The sequence below is a fragment of the Lathyrus oleraceus genome, chromosome 1 (genome assembly GCF_024323335.1).
Source record: "Lathyrus oleraceus cultivar Zhongwan6 chromosome 1, CAAS_Psat_ZW6_1.0, whole genome shotgun sequence".
Lineage (NCBI taxonomy): Eukaryota > Viridiplantae > Streptophyta > Magnoliopsida > Fabales > Fabaceae > Lathyrus > Lathyrus oleraceus.
In genome coordinates this window covers 426,673,704-426,678,900 of record NC_066579.1, presented here as the reverse complement: position 1 = coordinate 426,678,900, position 5,197 = coordinate 426,673,704, and the positions used below count along the sequence as shown (strand labels likewise).

Genomic DNA, 5,197 nt, shown 5'->3' with positions numbered 1-5,197 from the left:
CAACAGTTTAACTCTTAATTCTCTACTAATAATTCATTTGCATCACTATCACTCACTAGCATTTTTCTCTTGAATTAAAGTCAACAGTTTAACTCTGTGGACTTTTGGCCAAGATCTTATTTGCATTAATCTTCTCTTTTCTAATATTTGAGTTTAGGTAAAAGGTACAAGTATTGACTTTTGTTTTTGGCTTTTTATTGAGTTGACATTTTGTCCCCTTTTCAAAATGCTTGATCCTTAGAGTTTGATTCTCTTGATATTCTTGGTTGCATTTGCATTTATCATCACAAAAATAGTGTGTCATCATAAGGAAATATTTCTAGCATGAAACAACCTTTGGTTTTAGATTATTATTTTTATTTTACAAAATATAAAAGTGAGAGTTTTAAGATAAACTTTTGTTTTATTAATGTCAAATAAAAATACAGTTAGAGTGCACTCTAAATTATGTTTAGAAACAAGTGCAAACTTTTACTAAAAAAATTGAGAAAAAAAAGAGAAAAAGAAATGAAATCAACTTTGTGCAAATTCCTCTTCGTACTCCTCTCAGGTGTAGTGTGTGAATTCTTCCACCCACCCATGTTCCATCATGTACGTTCATCCAGCATCAACATCATTGTGTGTGCATGCTTTCATTCCTCATGCACACTTCATAACCATCACTACTGCATCTCTTCACCAGCCGTGTTGCATCATCTTCATTATTGCTTAACCTTATACATATCACACATTACCTTACAAACAACACAAATTACAAATGAGAACATCATACATCTTAATACATGTTGCATTCAAACCATTCATCACATTCAAACTAATTCAAAATAAAAAAAGAAATTAATTCAACAAAGTGCAAAAAAACAACAACATTGTACATACATAACATCACACATACATACCATCATACATACAATTGAGCAATTGGGAACCACAAGTCACACATACCTCACATAATTGAAACTCATATTCCCCTTACAACAAACACACTTCAATTGTATCACGACATAATTTGATCTCACCTCATCCTCACCCTTTATCAACATTACCTCACGCAAACCTCGCTCGTAATCCTACAAAATCAGGAATGATTGCAAAGCCCTATAACAACTTTTTTTCCTCATTCTTATCCTAATCCAATTTGCAAAATGGCAGATGCTTAAGAGAGGAGAATATCTCCCTCAATTCTGCTCACACGTACCTCACACCCTCATCTCACTTTATATAAATACCCTACAATGTTTCATTCATTGGCATCAACATTTAAGCACCATTACTCTGCTAAATACTACACCCAAATACCCTCATTTTAGCTCTAGATTCTAACTACTCAGAGCTTCACCTTGAAGCTTTGATACAGTTGAGCTAAAACCTTAACACACAACTACACTAAAGCAACAAAAACACAAAAACAGAACACAATAGTCACAACAAAAGCATCAAGAGAAGGGGGAGAAGGAGAGTAGAGTAAAGGAGAGGAATTAAATAGAAATCTAGAGTTTTAGAGATGCACCTGAGAGAAGCTTCCCCCGATAACTTCCGGATGGTAGTTATTTTCTTTCCTTGTTTCACTTGTAACGGATCCGCCTTTATCATGTTTGCATTTTGTGCTTCGTACCTGACTAAATTGCTAGTAGCGTAGGGTTTGTTGTGATTCTTCAGTTTGGCTTGATTTTCATGGCTTTACGGTTTTGTTGGTTGTTTTTATGCTTGAATCGCTGCTTGAACCGAGTTTTGGAGGCCAATTCTAGTTGATTTTTGGGGTTTAGTAGTTAGGGTTTTGGGTTGGGTTATGTTCCGATACAGAAGGATGGTTAGTTTTTTGGAAGATGGCGCCGCCGCCCTTGGTCGACCAACCAACACCTTCTCTTATGGATATTGGAAGGAAAGGTGGATTGAAATTAGGGGTGGCAATTGGATCTATTAAGACAATATCCATCCAATGCATCCATCAAAATATCCATTCAATGCATCCATTACATAAGAATTAAGTTAATGGATTTGATTAAATTCATTCATTTATAAGAATGAATTGATCTAATCCACCAAACACATTTTAATGATCCAATGAATTTTTTTTATCTAATTTAAAAAAAATGAATTTTTTCTATCTAATTTAAAAAAAATGAATTTTTTCAAATATTAAAAAATCATTTTTTTGAAAAATACAAAATTATTTTTGTTTTCCGAAAAAAAAAATGGTTTTTTTTAAATACAAAAAACTATTTTTTCCCAAAAATTTTAAAATTATTTTTTTGGAAAAAACCCAAATTCGATTTTACTTTCGAAAAAGTTATTTTTTCCGAATATAAAAAAAACAATTTTTAAATTATTTTTTTCCAAAAATAGAAAAATATGTTTTTTTCCCGAAAAAAAACTGAACTTTTTTTCATTAAAATACAAAAAAAATATTTTTTTTCTGAAAAATATAATTTTTTCAAAAAAATAAGTGATTTTTTTCAAAAGTAAAAAAATTGAATTTTTCAAAAATACAAAAATTAATATATTTAAAAAAAAACTATTTTTTCAATAAAAAATGGATGGATGGATATTCACCCGCTAAAAATATGATAATTGATGGATTGGATGAATTTTATTCTTAATGGATGGATTAGATTGAATATTTTTAAGAAACGTTTAGTGGATTATTAATGGACTAATGGATTGTTTTGATCCATCCATTAACGATTCAATCCATATCCATCCAATCCATCCATTTTGCCACCCCTAATTGAAATTGCAGATGAGAGAGAGGTTTGAGAACGGAATAGCAAAAGTGAGAGGGTGGGAGGTGAGAATGAACGTGGTTAAGGTTATTTTTACTGGTTTATGACCTCTTCCTATAGCCTTCCTTCAGGAGACAAATGGTAGACCATATGCCACTTGTCCTTCATGCCTCCACCCACGTGCCTGTTTTAATGCGTGTGTTACCATGGGCTTCTCGTACACCTTAATATCCTGGTTGTATGATCACTTTGACTCTTCTAGTATGGTCATCTTGTGGACATAGTGAATTCAATACTTTGACTCTCCATATAGGCCTCTTCACTTTTCGACTTCGCCCAGGCTGCTGTTGACACCCCTAGTTTACTATATCAAGCGCCCTTGTTGGGTTTGTTGTGGTTTCTTTTGCAAGTCTATTTTTTTTCTTTTTATTTTTTTTTTCATTTTATTTTTACTAATTAATCTTATTTAATTTTTAACGTTTTCTTTTATTTTTCTATTAACTTAGAATTGATCAAGAACAAACGTTAAAATTAACTATTTTTCAAAAGGAGAAAAATAAGCTTGATCCAATATCAAGCGCGTTTCCAAATTAAGTTCATTTGAATGTAACGCAAATAGTTGATTCAACATCAAGTATTTTTCCTGCTTGACTCAAATGTTTTCACAATCAATTTGAGACGTGACACGTTGCAAGCGTGTTAGAGTAGTAAAAAAGTATCGAACCTCAGAGACCAATGGTTAAGTACTGATTTCTATCTTGTCGGTGTAAATCTAGAGTGATCGAAAATGGGTTTTAAACTTAAGTGAAAAAGCACTAAAGTTAAAACAACTTAAATGAAAAAGCATTTTTGGGAAAAAAGCTTAAATGTGTAAAACATTATAAAGCAAACAATACCTAGGGTTATGACTCATATCTTAGACTTCTCCACATGACTTAAGCATTTCTTTTACGAGAATTTCGACTGAGTGTATAGAAAAATAGATTATTATGGAAATACCTACTTTCGTCAATCTATTTCCCTACCTCTAACGAACGGGCGCTCTTTAGCTTTCGCTCGTATAGAAACGTTCGTTAGTGGTCTTTACATTTGCACATCTATTAAAAATTGGAACTTTTCTCAATTTCATACGATCACTTTGTGACTTCATATTTGACAGTTTAAAAGCCTTCTTTTCGGCGTTGTCTTTACCCTTTCAGTGTAAGGAAAATGCCTAAAGACAACACTCCTACTTTCATGGAAAATTTTGAATAAAACTCAGACTCTTAAAACAAAAAGGGTGGAATTCCTGTAACTAGCTTAAGTCATGCGAATAATCAGATGATATGGTTCATAACCCTTAGTCCCTAGGGGACTACTCACTCATGTGAGGAATGATTTAAACAAAACGATTATGACAATTGAAGACATAATCGATAAATAAATAAATAAATAGATAAATAAGAACTTGAATTATGAAAAAGAAGAACTTGAATTGATAACTTGATCCAGCTACTCCAATGGAGACTTTTACAAAGTGCGGTAAAAAGAAGCGTAAAACTAAAAACTGGAATAAAAACATAATCAAAAGTCAAGACTACCTATGAGTTTTTATATTAAATTCTAAACAAGGTAAGAATCTCATAATTTTCAATGTCAATTACACATAATGAAGATCAAATCCAAGCAATCAAAAGCCTTAAAGTGGAAGGAATCAAGCCGGAAAAGGAAATAAATCGGGAGAAAACTCGCCTTCCTGTTACAGGCCGTAATAGCCATTACGGGTGCCCGTAACAGGCCTCTTGTTTTAGTACTAGGGTGCCTCAAAGTAGGGTTGGAGAAGCAAGCCTATTACGCCCTGTAATGGCCATTACGGGTGCCAGTAACAGTCCTCTGGTTTTTATATGGAGACTTTCTAATTCTTAGCCTTTTTCCGTGTTTTGCCCATTTTTCATCCCTCTTTTGCTTGAAATGCATATTATGACTTGAAAACAAAGGAAAAATAATACCAAAGCGTAAAACATTGTAAAATGAAAGGAAATCAAATGAAAATGGTAAAATATAAAGGAAAAATGACTAATAAAAACCACTTATCAAACTCCCTCAAACTTAGAATGTTGCTTGTCCTCAAGCAACAAAGCTTGCATAGAATTTTTTTTGGATCAAGCGGATTATTTAAAATGAAAGAACTTGTAAAAATAAATCATGACGATACTCATATGTGAGCTTTCGTTCCGATTGGATAGTCTTAGTTGTCTTGGTAATCATTCGTCAACGAAAGCATTACAAGAACACATATTTCGCGGAAAAATCACAGAGCTAAATCTCCCATTCGATCAACTCTCCAACTATGCTTTGGGTTTAAGTTTCTTTTTCGATTTTCTTCCCCTTTCACTCGGACAATCACATTAAGGCATTCACAATTATTTCCCCCTCACATGCACAAGATTGATCAAGAACTTTTTTTCTAGGCACCTTTTTATTATATATTTTTA

The 5,197-nt window shown here is 32.7% G+C and overlaps 1 long non-coding RNA gene across 1 annotated transcript; it reads right to left on the bottom strand.

Moving 5' to 3' along the window:
* Positions 1 to 383: 383 nt before the first annotated feature.
* On the bottom strand, positions 384 to 1,989 carry LOC127079287 (uncharacterized). Its single transcript, XR_007787911.1, has 2 exons — positions 1,511 to 1,989; positions 384 to 734 (listed from the first exon to the last, which is right to left on the bottom strand). It is a non-coding gene; the product is annotated as an uncharacterized LOC127079287 (long non-coding RNA).
* Positions 1,990 to 5,197: the final 3,208 nt, after the last annotated feature.